Source organism: Microtus oregoni, unplaced genomic scaffold (genome assembly GCF_018167655.1).
Source record: "Microtus oregoni isolate MIOR12 unplaced genomic scaffold, Mior012 000006F_ref0000085, whole genome shotgun sequence".
Lineage (NCBI taxonomy): Eukaryota > Metazoa > Chordata > Mammalia > Rodentia > Cricetidae > Microtus > Microtus oregoni.
In genome coordinates this window covers 50,121,524-50,137,707 of record NW_024543065.1, presented here as the reverse complement: position 1 = coordinate 50,137,707, position 16,184 = coordinate 50,121,524, and the positions used below count along the sequence as shown (strand labels likewise).

The following is a 16,184-nucleotide window of genomic DNA, read 5'->3' as shown; positions in this document are numbered from 1 at the left end:
AGTTGTATGTTCTCTTCTTAATTGGTTGATTAATACATTAGTTAGTTAATTTAATTAGTTTGAGACAGAGTCTTTCATTACACCTGAATATATTTCATCAGTTCAGTTAGGCTGACTGACTGACCAGTCAATGAGATCTGATTTTACATGCTCTACCCTCAAACAATGGGGTTCCATATATATGCTCCATGTTTAAACCTGGCTTTTATGAGGGTACTTGGGGTCCAAACTTAGCTCTTTATACTTGTGAGGCAGGTACAATTCAGCTGAGCTATCTTCCCAGTTCCTCTTCCTACTTTCAATCATTTTTAGTACATAAATATGAATTTCTTCATGACATTTTCATGTATATCATATTTTATTCCTCTTCCAGCACACCTCTCTCTGTTATGAGAATTAAAATGGTAGTATCATGCTGGGTGATAGTGAAGCACACCTTTAATCCCAGCACTTAGGAGGAGGAAGTAGGCAGATTTTTGTGAGTTTGAGACCAGCCTGCTTTACGAGAGCTAGTTCCAAGACAGGCTCCAAAATTACAGTTTCTCGAGACACAGTCTCGAGACAAAAATAAAATAAAATAAAATAAAATAAAAAATTGTAGTCTCATTTATGCTAGACTATGGTCATACCATTGAGCCCCAAGCTTCTCACTGTTGATTCCCAGAGTCCATGCATTTAGTTTGAATGAGAATGAACCCATAGACTTATACATTCGCATTTCTGGTTCCCAGTTTGTGGAAATGAGTACATACCATATTCATCTTTTTGGGTCTGGGTTGTCTCACTCAATAAAGTGTTTTCTATTTCCATCCATTTGCATGCAAAATTCAAGATGTCATTGTTTTTTACTGCTGAGTAAAACTCTAAAGTGTATATGTGTCACACCTTCTTTATCCATTCTTCTATTGAGGGGCACCTAGGTTGTTTCCAGGTTCTGGCTATTACAAATAGTGCTGCTATGAACATAGTTGAACAAATGCTTTTGTAGTATGATTGGGCATCTCTGAAATGTTTGGGAAGAATTAAGATGTGTATCTTTTTAAGGAGGCATGTCATTAAGGGTTGGCTTTGTTTTTTTTCTTTTACATTTTTATTTATTTATAGTTATTAATAAATGCACAAATATAGTATTCCATGTGATGTTTTGATGCATGTTTGCAATGTATAATGCTCAAATCATTGATAGCCTTTGCTGGAGACATTGTGGAGAAAGGGGTACACTCATCCATTGCTGGTGGGAATGCAAACTTGTGCAACCACTCTGGAAAGCAGTGTGGCGGTTTCTCAGGAATCTGGAAGTCAACATACCTCAGGATCCAGCAATTCCACTCTTGGGAATATACCCAAGAGAGGCCCTATCATATAACAAAAGTATATGCTCAACTATGTTCATAGCAGCATTGTTTGTAATAGCCTGAACCTGGAAACAACCTAGATGCCCTTCAATGGAAGAATAGATGAAGAAAGTATGGAATATATACATATTAGAGTATTACTCAGCAGTAAAAATTAAGGGTTGGCTTTGAAATTTTAAATGTCCAACCATTCCCTGTTAGCTCTCTCTCACTTGCTTCATGCTTCTGAATAAGGTTGTGAGCTCCCAACTACTGCTCTAGCACCATGCCTGCCTGCCAGCTGCCATGATAATCATGGACTCAAACCCTCATTCCATGCTTCCAACCCCCCTCCCAGATCCCCCAAGATAGTCTTTCCTCTATAAGTTGCCTTTGTCCTGGTGTACATTCACAGCAATAAAAAAGTAACAAATACACCAGGCAAGTGCTCCACCACTCTGTTATATCACCAGTGCTTTTAGGGTCTTAACTGGACATAGGGTTTTATTAAGTTACTTAGGCAAGGGTACATGCTTAATGTAAGCCTTCCTAGTGTAAAAATGAGAAGCATGGGAGGCCATACCCATCCTTAGACTTCTCTTCTTAATAAGACTTCATTTCTCTTTACTGGAGTGAAGTGGGGAGGCAGCACCCTTCTAGTGATGTTCAGCCAATGCCTGTTGTTTTTGGCAGTAGAGCTATACTCGAGTAGTTGAGTAGGTAAGTTGGGAAACCACAGTGATTTCAGAAAAGCATCTGTGCTTTTCTGACCTTGACAACGTGCCATAATGGACCTGAATGACACTAGGACCTTGTTCCTGCCTTTCTGTCAAACAGGGTAATCCGGCATTGATCTTGTGTCATTATTCCAACCCAGGATTCACAGTGGGAGCCATGAAGCATATTTCATGCAGTAAGGATTACAGTCTTCACAGTTTGGGGGAGATATACTGCCTTCACCTAGTAATAGGCAGATATACATAGATATTTAGAACCTTTATCTTAAGCCACATAGTGTATTAGAACTACAGTGTACTTATGATATCTACTCCCAAAATATGACTGTCAGATATTTGAAATATCTCTGGTGTGGTAGCACATACCTGTAGTCCCAGCATTCAAGGAGTTTAAGAGGAGAACATTATTGCTATGCTCTTGTGGTTGAAAATAAATTTCTGGAAAGTATGATGATTTTAGGCCTAGCATCTGTACTTTTTTTTGACTTCAGCAAGGTGTCAGAATAGACTTAAATGCAACCAGGACCTTGGGCTTGTCAAACAGGATCATGTGGCACAGAATTTGAATCATTGTTCCAACCCAGGATTCCCAGTGGGAGTCATGAAGTGCATTTCATGAAGTAACTGTCACAGTCCTCACTTTAGGGAAGGTGTATTGCCTTCATCTACTAAGAAACTTTATCTTAGGCCACACAGTAGATTACAACTTCATCAGCCTGGGACACAGAGAGAGATAAACAAAGAGGTCAACCACCAAATGCATTTCAAATGTGATATAGTCAATCAAATGTAAATTTAAATCAACTGAATTTTGACATTAATACACAACTCTTGGAATACTTTAGATATTCTTGGAACATCAGAGTAATGGAAAATTCTTTTTTTTTGTAGTGAGAGAATACATGCACTTTAAATATATATACAAGGTTTTTTGTTAATCTTATTTTTCCATTAAAATTTTCCACTTCCTCCCTCTTCCCATTCCTCTCCAGCTCACCCACTCCCCCACCTCTCTCCCCCTCCCTCCTTTGAGAGGGCAGGGTACCCTGCCCTGTGGGAAGTCCAAGGCCCTCCCCCTCCATCCAGACCTAGGAAAGTGTGCATCCAAACAGACTAGGATCCCAAAAAGCCAGTACATGCAGTAGAAACAATTCTCAGTGCCATTATTAATGACTTCTCAGTCAGCCCCCCTTGTCAGCCACATTCAGAGAGTCAGGTTTGATCACATGCTTGTTCAGTCCCAGTCCAGCTGGATTTGGTGAGCTCCTATTAGATCAGGCACACTGTTTCAGTGGGTAGACCAACTCCTCACTGTGCTGACTTCCTTGCTCGTCTTCTCCCTCCATCTGCTCTTCAAGTGGACCCTGGGAGCTCAGTCCAGTGCTCCGATGTGGGTCTCTGTCTCTATCTCCATCCATCGCTGGACGAAGGTTCTATGGTGATATTCAAGTTTTTTTAAGAAGGGTAAAACAAAAAACAAAGAACAAAAGAACATCTTAGAAGAAAATTTTGGTTCTCAATTAAGACAGGCAAACACTGCCAAAATGTACACCATATTTCAAACATAATGTGAAAACCAATGACAGCAAAACCATAACCAGGTTTGTTGACATTAGCTGGCAAATCCAGATACTTCACAAGTTGAGGCAAATTGACCACATGTTAAAGACCAGTCTGGGCTATAAAATAAGACGTAAAACAAACAGCTGTGTTGGTAGCAAAAAAAAATATCTATAATCTTGATATTTGGGAGGTAGAGGCAGGAGGATCAGGAGTTCTAATTTAGCCTGGGCTACATAGTGAGGCTTTTTTTCCCACAACAAAACAAAAATACAAGAAATTATGGGTGCCCTGGGTATAGCTAAGTTGGTAGAATTCTGGCTTACAAAGCATACATGAAACCCTGGATTTAATCCTCAGTGCCTCTTCATATGACCGTAGTGGCTCATGCTTGTATACCCAGCACCTGGGAGGTAGATGCAGGGTGATCACATTTCAGTATAATCCTTGGCTGCAAAGTGAATTTAAAACCATCTGAGTTACATTAGACCTTGTCTCTAAAATAGGGAAGACATTATGGTACATATAAATCTCTTACAATTTATCAAGAGGACCATATTTGTAGAGTCATCTTTGACCACTGAATCATGATGGTGCTGATGGTTTTGGGTGTTTGATAATTGTAATTTCTTTTGATGAAAATACGTATGGAAAGTCATTATTACTGAAAGTGCATTAACTATGTATTTTAAAATGATTTATGTTCCTGTTCCATTTCAAAAGTCATGGATTTGTATGCATGTACCCTCACATACCACTGATGACCAAGTCCAGAATTTAATAAATTCTCAGCAAAAACTACCAACTGAACTACAACTCCAGCCAATTTTGTCCTATAATGCCTCTGTATTTGAAAGGTTTCTATAGATGTCAATATTGTTTACCGGGTTCTTGCTCAGTTTCTCCCCCTTCTTCCTCTGTAGTTGAGTCAACATGACCTTCCAGTTCTCTATTTATCAATTCTATTGTAGATAGAAAACAAGCTATGAGAAAGAGAAGATAAAATCTCATTGAAGGCATACACATATATAAACTTTCCATTAGCAATATACATGCACAATATAAGTTTATCCTAGTTTATATTTTCTCAGGTGTATGATGAATAATAAAGTCCACAAGTAAATCGTTGTGTGAAGGATTGTTGGCAAAATGAAACTTGGGACTTATTGGTATGGGAAAAATATATTTAGTGTGTGAAGGGCTATGTGTTCGAATGTGTGTGTTTATCTATTTTGTGTGTGTGTGGGGGGCAGAAGGCATCAGTTTGAATGTCATCTCTACAACCATATGTTGAAATTTAAATGTCATTATAACATTGTTAAGAAGTGTGATCTTCCATGTGTAATAAGGTCGTAAACATTTTGCCTTTATGTTGGATGGTTCATTGTGAATGTTGCCCAAAACATGTGCTTAAGCATTTGGCCCACAGCTAGTTGTTCTGTTTTGGGAAATTATGGAATCTTTGAGAGGTGAGGCCTGTCTGGTAGAAGTAGGTTACTTACAATGGACTACAGATTGATCAGTCACAAGCTTCCGTATCAAGACTTGAGTCCCAACTGACAGTGATTCCAGCCTTCGAGTAATATGGTCATGTTTACAATCTAATTCCTGCATTTGTTGCTTTTCTTGTCACTATGGACAAATTCCTACTGCAAAGCAACTTTTATTAATTTTATGGCAGGTTAGGCATGCCACTTGGGGCTTTGATCTAAGTATGGGGGCTGGTATTTGTTCTTATTTGTGGTAGATGGAAAGAAGAGGAGGAATAGGACACTGAGGAAGAGAGAAAGTCACATGCCATGAATTTATGACCCCATCATCTTCTCTCCAACCTACTACTTTCTTGCAAGCTTTTCTTCTTATGCTGTCCGGCCACCTCCTTAAATAGTATCATCAGTTAGCTACAACGTGTTGACATGGAACCTGTGATAAATATTTTACATTCAAAAAACAATACTTTGAGAATAGATAAAAATCACCATTGTAGGGTGAGCTAGCTAAGAATGTTCAGTTTCCTTTGTAGCTTTCGCCACTAGTTTTAGGAGATACAGTTGCTGAACCATGTATCATATCAAAGTGCAGCAGTAAAGCATTCATCAGATGCCAGTTCAGTGTTCTTGAATATAAGTGCTTCCAAAACCACAAAACCAAAATTCCGTTACAGCAGAATACAGACTAAGACATTCTCAGTACAGCGGTGAACAGAGAAAGTGTCAGATAATGATAGGAAGAGAGAGGATCAGAGAGCTTCTGTGTTCTATCTATTGTCAGTAGGACAAAAGAAATCATTTTTATCAGTCACAATCATCAGAGACTATTTTAGTCAGGCTTTCTACTTCAGTGACAAAACATCATGACCAAAAGTAATGTGAAAAGGAAAGAGTTTATTTTGCTTGCATTCCCACTTTACAGTTCATCATCCAGGGAAGTCAGGGTAGGAACCTGAAGGTAGGAGCTGATGCAGAGGCCATGAAGGGGTGCTTCTTATGGGTTGCTTCCCATTACTTGCTAAATCTGCTTTCTTATAGAACTCAGGACCACCAGTGCAGAAATAGCCCCACCCACAACGAGTTGCCCACTTCTCCATCAATCCCTAATTAAGAAAATACCTTACAATTAGACCTTATAGAGGCATTTTTATCAATTAAGGTCCCCTACTTTCAGATATCTCTAGTTCGCTTGTCAAATTGACACAGGACTAGCCAGCACAAGGTCCATTCTTATATTACTGAGTAGACTAAGCAAAACTATCACTAGGTACAATCATCCACAATTGATAAAACGTAAGTGTAGATTATTAAATTTATTTTAAAAACAATTACTAGTTTTAAACGTTTTACATAGTAATAGACTTTTGTATATTGTATACAAATTTTGTATATTGATACAAATTTGAGATTAATTTTGTTAAAACATATGTTTCTAAACTTGTTCAAGGTATTGTACCTATACAGCTCATTTAACAATGTAATGCAAATTTCTAGTCTTGGAACGATATTATTACCAACTGTTTAATATAACAAGGAAATGCAGGTTAGTAATTAGTCACCTATTATATTTGAACTTGTAGTTATATTACAATGTAATGGATGTTTTCAAGGTAAAGCAGAGATATATTTTAGATAGACAGGTCATCTTCAAACAATTCAGAGATCGTCAGAATATGGCATATAAGATGTTTTAATAATATAGGCTCTTTTTATGACAATAAGACATGTCTGCTTCTGGCAGCACCAATATACTTCAGAGAAGGTAAAGGGCATTGGAGAAACTCAACTGGCAAAAAAAAATGCCCTTGCCTTGACTGCTGACAGTATGCTTTCCTAATTGGACAAGCAGGACACAAAAGAAAGCAACTGGCAAACATTGTCAAGACAAGGGAGGATAGCCCTGCAATACATCCTGTTTTACAGAAAAGTCTGTTAGATATGCTAGACCTATAAGCTGAAGAGAGATGCCCCAATGTTGCAGAGGAACTCTGGGTGACTGTCTAGAAAGCCAAATGTTTCTGGTATTTCTCACATTTTTTGGAAGTCGCTTGCCTGCACTTCCTTCTTTCTCAGTTAATATTATTTCCTTTTTAGGTCTCTAAGGGAGAGTTGAAGACTAGATAGTTATAGTTTTCCTTGTTTACCTGACACAGAAAGCAAGCTATGGCAGAAAGCAAATTAAGGACAGGATTTGGATTCACCAAAATAGATATTGATAGGATAGATATGGAGTCCTTTCTCTGTATTTGTCAATTGGAAGTGGACTAAATATTGTTGATGTGTTTATTGCCCGTACATATTGTATAAAGTTATTGTATTTACTGTATATAGTTTTTCTTATATTAGCAAAAGCCTAATTTTTTTTATTTTAGACAAAAGTGAAATGTAGTAATATTTCATTTTTATTTTAATAAATAAAGCTTGCCTGAAGATCAGAGAGTAAAACAGCCCCACTGGTCAGTCTCACAGTCCAGGTAATAGTAACACACACAGTTAATCACAGTAGTCACATTAGTTTGCCATAGAAACTGGGTGGTAGTAGTGTATGCCTTTAATCCCAGCCCTAGAAAGGAATATAAGATGGGAGGAGACATCTCTCAAACACAGTAGAGGATTCCTAGAGGCAGGATCACCATTTCAGACTGAGGTAGAGGTAAGAGCCAGTGGCTGGCTGTTTTGCTTTTCTGACCTTCAGGTTGAACCTCAATATCTGTTTCTGGGTTTTTGTTAATCATGCTACACACAACCATAATCATATCATAATCATATCATAACAGATACCATTCCGGTGGGGTGTGTGTGTGTGTGTGTGTGTGTGTGTGTGTTTGGGAGGGTCATGAGAAAGGGAGACAAAAAGGAAATAAGAGTCATGAGAGACCCCGGAGATGATAGTTCTCCGCCTTATGAAAGGCATCCTAGGAGACACAAATGAGAGTTTGTGTTATTTTTCCTTCTGAGTTTGTATAACCTCAATTAATATTATGTACTCTAAAACTTTTCATTTCCCTGTAGATTTTGTGGTTATATTCTTTTCTTTTAGAGCTGAACAAGATTTAATTTTAGACACACACTAGGTTTTCATTATCCTTTCACCTGTTGATGAACAGCTATGTTGATTCCTTGCTGTAGTGAATATAGCAGGTACCTCTATGGTAAGGTATGGGATTCACTGGGTGGATGCCCAGGAGGGAAACAGCTGGTTGATGTGTCCGTTTGGGTTTGCAGGAAATTGTTGTTGCTATTTTCTTGTTTGTTTTTGAGGGACCTCCAAAATTATTTCTATCATGAATGCATTTATATATGTAAATATATGTACACTCACGTGTATATTTAACATGTAGAAAGGAAATGAAGAAAGGGTAACATTAGGTGGTGAGGAAGGGTAGAATGCAGCTATAGGAAACATGAGCCATGAAAGAGGATGCAAACTAGTTGTTTATCTTGTTTCTTTAGAATAAAAGGAAAGGTGTCTGAAGAGGAGGCCTAGCATGAAGAAAGTGATACTTTCAGTCTTCCTAGAAATCTCACCATTTCTCCTGGACATGGGACACCTTCTTAGCCAACTAAATTCTCATCATTTTTCCTGTCTAGCTCTTGCCACATATCCCCAGGCTGTCCCTAAATCCTGATTTAGCTGCTGATATTACAGTCGTGGGTGCCATGCATAACTCATGCTCTGTTCTTGGAATCTGCAGGTAAATAAAAGGAACTCAGTTTCCAAGTGTGAGAACCCAGACATCCAAGGACAGGGTCAGATCTGTGTGGTGGTACCAATGCACACAGAAAGGGAACAACAGCCTGCAAATTTATTTGGGGCCAGGATAGAAGTTTTACAAATATTTGACATGAAAAGAACTGGGAACTTTTTATTAATATTCTTAAGGCAGCATCTCTAATGGTGAATCCTGTTCATAGGGTGGGGTTCTAAGTCTCTCTGCATCTTAGACATCACATCATAAATTTTGGATAAATCAACGCAATCTAATCTTTCATTACTGCTTGTATCTGGAGTAGATAAGAACGTGTATGACATCCTATAAAATTTGGTTTACTTGTTTTATAGTACTTTATTGAATACTCTCAATTGAATATAATGTGTTTGGATCAAATTCATTCCCCATTCCTTCCCCTCCAATTCCTTTAATATGCCCCTATCATTTTTATAATATCCTCACAACACCACATTCTCTGTGTGTGTGTGTGTGTCTTTCTCTCTATCTCTTGCACACACACACACATACACACACACACGGATGCACAAACACATACAATCATCCTCATTACTTACATTAGATGTGATTCAGAGGGATAGAAGTCTCAGGGATAAGTGGGAAAGTCTCAGGGGTTGTATGTATAATGTCCTTGGATATGCTGAACCAGGGAAGTAAACATCTTGCCTCTGAACTTCTCTGGACAGGTGGAAGTAAATCACTAGAAATTGGCATTCCAAGGTCAATAAAAACAAGGTCTAAAGGATAGTTCATGCAGCAGAACAATGTAGGAAGGATTAGGAAGGTCTATACCTTATGCAGAGTCCCTATAAACTGGCTGTTTCTCAGATGCTACAAAGAATATGAAGCTGAGGGAAAGATGGGAAACTAGAAATGGGAAGAAAGGGGAAAACCTCTTGTAAAGTTTTATTGGTAAATTCAATATAACTCTATTAACTGTATCACTATTGATAAAAAAAAAACAAGAGAAAAATATTGGGGTTCAACCTGAAGGTCAGAAAAGCAAGACAGTCAACCACTGACTCTTACGTCTGCCTTAGTCTGAAATGGTGATCCTGCCTCCAGGGATCCTCAGAAATGAGACTAAGTCTGAGAGCTGTCTCTTATCATTTTGTGTTTCTCTCTGGGGCTGAGATCAAAGGCATGCACTACTACTGCCTGGTTTCTATGGCAAAGTAATGTAACTACTGGGATTAAACATGTATGTCACCACTGCCTGGTCTAAAAGACTGACCAGTGGGGCTGTTTTACTCTGATCTTTATCCAAGCTTTATTCATTAAAATACTAATGAAATATCACTACAGTGCAGATGAGAGTTTAAAAATTACATAACTGTACATCTATCAAACAATTGGACTACTGATGGCATAATACAGGGACATTTTGAATTCCACAGGGTTCAGATTTTAGTGTAAGCTGATCTCCTAGAAGCTATGTAGGCAGGATCTGGATCCAAGGTCATAACCCTTTCACTTAGCACCATGGAACGTAAGTGGGCCTTCAGCAACTTTATGGTACTCTACATGCATTGCCTGCTCATCTTGATTGTTTGGAAGAGAACCAGTAAGGAAGGGAAGCTATTCCCTGGCACCACACCAGTACTATTTTGAGGGGAACGTATTACAAGTCTGTGTTGATGCCTTATTTCAATTCTTCCTCAAGGTGAGTGTGTTCATTGCTTCTTATAGTAATGAAGTCAACAAACAACATAGATGATTACACACAAAAACTCATGATTCCTAAACAAAGACTCAGAAAGAAACTTTGGGAAACTTAGGATTCTGAAATTATAGAATCCTAAAATGAAGAGGAAAAAATTTAGACTCTGAGCACACTAGAACAGAGCTCTCTCTTCTCAGGACTCTGGATCACATTCTAAAAATTTTGGGAATCTCCTTTCTTTAAGCACAACTTTTGTTCTCAAATTGTCCTAGACTTTTAAGACGCTAGAAACCTAGCATTTCAAAAAGAGAATATATAGATCACAGAATTCATCAAGTCAAAGTCCATTGTTTCACAAACAAAACTAAGCAGTACAAAATTCGGGACATGCACTGCCCAAAGTCAAGGAATCATTTTGATGCTTTTTTCCCCAATAGCCCTTCTACCTTTCTCTATTCTATGCTTTCATCCTCCTAGAATTTCTACCCTCTACATTCCTTGACTGGGTGTCCCATCATTTTGCAATTTACTCCTTCCTTCCGTATTTTCCTTCATTCCTAGCTCCAAGAAAAATATGGCTCTCTGTTCACTGTACACTTTGGTCTATAGCCAGTGCCTGTCTTATGTGAACATGAGGCTGTGAAGGAGGCCCTTTTAGACAAAGCAGATGACTTCAGTGACTGTTGTGAAATGCCTGCACTAGAGAACTTCAAGGTCATAGTAAGTGGCATCAATAAGGACAGAAATGACTGCAATGTACTCAGTATATTGAAGAGTCTCTGACAAATGATTCATGAATCACCTACATGGATTCCCTAGAGAAGGCTATGAATGCTCTGCTAATTTTGCGACTATAAAAGCTGATAGATGAACATCCAAACTGGCTAGGCGACTTTCCACAGGGCAGGGAATCCTGACTGCTCTTTGGACTGGAGAGGGAGGGGGAGAGGAGTGGGGGGAGAGGGGCGGGAGGAGGGGGAAGGAAATGGGAGGCTAGGAGGAGGAGGAATTTTGTTTTTTTAAAAAAAAATAGAAAAAAAAGACAATAAAAACATAACTAAACAAAAAAAAAGCTGATAGATGAAAAGGCAAGGTAATGTCACACAGAATGTTTGAGGAATAGTTTGCTTTTGAATTCTAGAATTTGGACTCTAAAGTGCTTGCAGTGCTATTTTTTATCTTACTTGTAATGAATTACTGTGTGGTAATATTTGTGTACCCCCTAAAGCCTTTGCAGCCAAACTTAGTTCCTATCTGCCGATAGGCACATACAACTATCACCAGAACCTGTATTTAGGAATATTTTTGTCTAGTGTTAACTATGCTTAAGCTATTGGCTAAAAGATATTGCCAATAATATGGTTTCTGTGTGATTACTTTGGGTTTGAGTAGCCAGGAATAAATAAACAGCCTCTGCCTACACTTCCTCTTCTGGATCTTTGATGTCGGAAGACCCACCTTCAATCTGAAGACAGCCTATATAAAGGACATGGAAGAAGGTAGCTGGCTTTCTTTGCCTGTTTATTTTCACTGTCACTAGAGCCTAGTTCTTCATGATTCTCGCAGATTCTGAAGACCAGCTGAAACATCCAACCGCATGGACTGAACAATTACTGGATTCTTAGACATTCCATTGGTATGTAAACATATTGTTTGGCCAGTAGCTTAAGAATATTTTTAGCTGGCTCTTATATCCTAAATTAACCAGTCTCCATTAACCTGTGCATCACCATGAGGTCATGGCCTACGTGCAAAGTTTCAGCAGGCTCTGGTGGAGGTATCTGTCTCCTGTGGTGTCTACAGGTCTTCTCACTGACTCCACCTATTTTCTCCAAGCATTCAATTTAGTTTCCCTGCCTAACTCAATTCTGCCCTATCACAGGCCAAAGCAGCCTCTTTTATTCATTAACCAATAAAAGCAACACACATACAGAAGGACTTCCCACACAATTTCCCCATTTCTGTTCAAATAAAAAGGAAAATTTTAACTTTAATCTAGTAAAATTACATATAACAAATCAGGTATCAAGCAATAACTACACTTATAATACTTACATCTACTTTATCTTTTATCATACCTAAGGAAAACTATAAACTATCTTTTCTTCAACTCCACTGAAGACTAGAGAAGGATATAATATTACCTAAGTTAACAGGAAGTGCACTGGAAGCAACTTCCAAAACTCTAGAATTGGCAGAGACATCTTGCTGCTTGGACAGTCACCCAAAGTTCTTCTGTACCATTGGGGCACCCATCTTTAGCCTTCTGCACCATAGTATCTGGCATACTTTTTCATGAAGCAGGAAATTTTAAAGACAGTTTCACTTATATTGGCAAATTGTAAGTCACTTCCTTATATGTCTTGCAGAATGTCTGACAGACTCTTTCACGAAGCAGGAACCCTGAAGGATCTTTTCACCTTAGGAAAGTTTAGTTTACATTTCTCTGTGGGTCTTGCAGTCCAGCCAAGAGCAGTTTCTTGCCCAGATGACTTACCTATACCAAAAGGTGCCCATCATCCGCTTGAAGTAGATTGGTGCTGACAGGAGCAGATGAGTCTCATTGCCATGAAAAGTCGATGTTTGTACTTAAAGTTGACAAACAAGAATAGTTATCACATATTAGCTGCATGTTAGTGGACTTTCATGTGATACTTCATTAAAAGAATACAGCATGCACTGGTCAAAACCAACACCCCTTTTCTTTGTGAGCCTGGCCTACTTTTAATTCAACATTTCCTAGCTTCCATCCATGATAGAGGACATACAGTAACTGCCTCTGTGCCTGACTTGTTTCAAGTAAACTAATTCCTCCAGTTCTACCCATTTTGTGGCAAAGGACAGTTCCCTTGTTCTCCATAACTCCATGTATATATACCATATTTTGCTAAAATATACTTCAAATTTATAAAGTTTAGTATAAAGAAACTTTAAAATTACAATTTTAAGACCATCTATGCAACAGACATATTGTTGAAAGTCAGAATGTACCTTAAAAGTCTTAGATTTGAGAACTTTGGCAGCTCAATCTCTATATTTCAGTTTAAATTTCAGAAACCAGCACCTTTGCTTTCATTGTTTCTTCTGGATTTACTTAATGCAGCTTTCCTCCTTTCACAAATGCATCTTCTCTACACAGAGAAAAGGGTAAGATAAAGGCTCAATGGGGTTCTTTTGTTGGTGATCCACTTTGTTTTCAGGATAAAAGAGACCCCAACACAGAATTAAATTTCAAGGAGTTGGTACTCACTACCCTCAACCTCTTTGCTGGCATGGAAACTGAGTTCCACCTTTTGCTATTAATTCAGGCTGCTGATGAAATATCCCAAGTTGAAGGGTAAGTTTCACTCTGAGCAGATAATCTGGTACCTCCCATACCTCCTCAGAAGGATAGCAATCTTGAAATTGTAAAGTCCCACAGCCGTAGCATTTCTTCCCTTAATGACCTCAGAACAGGGGCCTTTTCCTCTCTGATTGTCCCTGTATTCGTTCTCTGTGGTTGATGAGACTTAGTAGCCTGTATTTATCATCTGACCTTCTTTGTCAGGGCTTCTGCCCAGAGTGGCTTCCACTAGACTGACACCAAGGAAGACAGTGACTTTTTTCTGCTTTTCCAATTCCCAGAGAATCTTCCTTGATTTCCTGGGCCCAAGCTTGTTTCCTGCATCTACAAATATAAAGCCGAGCAACTTCCCATCTCTTTGTTTCTGTTACCTTCTCTCCTAACTCTCACCTGCCTGCTTCTCTAGATTTAGATACATGACTACTCATAGCCAATAGGGATAATCTGGCTAACCTATTCATTTCTCAGAAACTTAGTGACAGCTGCCAAGTCCCCTCTGACCTTATGTAATCCTTTGTACATAATGTTGAAGACAAGGGTTTGAAAAAAATGTAGGGGTTATTTGTTTACTAATGAGCACAAATGAAACTGTTCGAGGGCTATGTATAAATCTAAACCCAGACAAGCATGTGCAGGCACCAAATGCTCATCTATACACACTATGGATCCATGTGTCTGCAAATGTACACCATAATGGACACAAAAATATACACTTAGTAAGAAAAAGTCATTTCTTGAACATACATTCACACAAGCATAAATATGGAGTTAAGTACCACATTGAACATACACATGGTAGACATGCTACAATGGGAACATCCTAAAACATGCATGTATTAAGATGTTTACCTGCAGAGAATGGTGAGTGTGAGACCCTCACCCCTTATTCTCAAAGGGACAAAATTTTCCTAACAGAATGTTTTAAAATTAGAAACACAGACTAGTTTCACTTTTCCCTTCCCACCTGAGATACTCCAAAGGACAAGGACACTTAGCCAGTCACCTGGTAATAAAGGAAAACAAAGGACAAACTAACATAGCAGGATGGGAAAAAGCAAAAGACCTTGCACCCGTGCCAAAGCGGCTCTGAAAGGCCTTCTTGTAGTATCACCTTTCAAAAACTAACCCGCAAAGGAAATTTTTAACTTCTCTCTTTACCTTGCTGTTTCAGGGTTTTGGAGGAGAAGTTCCTGGCTAGCCTGTACTTGCAATAAAGGAGTTAACCTTGCATTTTGCAGTCTGGTCTGCTCTGGGTTTCTGGTGGTTTCCCTTGGGGGGTCGTGATCTAGGCACATCAGTGAGCATGTACACACACACAGACACCCTCAGATACACAGATGTGAAGATGTTGATATGAAGTATATACCCACTGATTATGTTCCCATAAGAATCCAACTAAGATTGGTACAGATACAAATTAATCAGTCCACATGGGCATTGTAGTGCTTTGAATGAGATTTGTCCTACAATGGTAGCTCTGTTGGAGGAGGTTTGGGTGGTATAGCATCCCAGGGGGAAGTATGTCACTTGACCTTGGATTTAAAATTAAAAGTCCATATACCAATTTCAGTTTGCTCTTAGCTTTGTGTTTGGGGTTGAAGAGGTGAGTGCTCAGTCTCCTGCTACTGCCACAGTCCCTGCCACTAGCTACCATGCTCTCCACCACAACCAACTATTACCCATCTGGAATGGTAAGCCCAAATAAACTCCAGTACTTTGTCTTAGTCATGGTGTGTTATCATAGCAACAGAATAGTAACTAATACACAGATGTTGCAACATGCCTTTCCACAGAGACCCCAAACATACTCAAAATGATACATAGGGAAGAATATGTAAACAAAGCTAAGCCAGGAAAAAGTACCTATTGTAACTTACTTGTCAAAATGATAATAACATGAAGACATCCATGAACACAGAGAACTCTTGGGGACCACAGTGACTTGCTAGGAAGGAGAAAGAAAGTAAGTGGATAGTTTAAGGTAAAGGGAGGGAAGATAGACAGTAAGGCAAAGTCCTGTACAGGCTTCAGCTCCATCCAGAACAGTCTAAACATCTACTAATAATCTATGCTTGCTCAGAAGTTGCCCAATAGAGCATCAGTCTTCCAGAACAAATTTCCTAATCACAGCTGCAGAGATAGAAGGGTAGTAATGATTGACTTCAGTAAATAAGTATTGGGGAAGGGGGTTTCTCAAATGCTCTCTTCTGGCTGGTCCTGGAGGCACTCACAACAAGACAGACTATTGCTATAGTTCTGCCTTTACCCCATAACTAGATGTTAGGACCCTGTTGCTGAAGACACCACAAACTTTGGCTGCAGGACA

The 16,184-nt window shown here is 38.9% G+C and overlaps 1 long non-coding RNA gene across 1 annotated transcript; it reads right to left on the bottom strand.

The window, feature by feature from the left end:
- Nucleotides 1-3,448: 3,448 nt before the first annotated feature.
- LOC121449378 lies at nt 3,449-15,884 on the bottom strand. Its single transcript, XR_005974523.1, has 4 exons — nt 15,736-15,884; nt 13,013-13,103; nt 4,516-4,614; nt 3,449-3,504 (listed from the first exon to the last, which is right to left on the bottom strand). It is a non-coding gene; the product is annotated as an uncharacterized LOC121449378 (long non-coding RNA).
- Nucleotides 15,885-16,184: the final 300 nt, after the last annotated feature.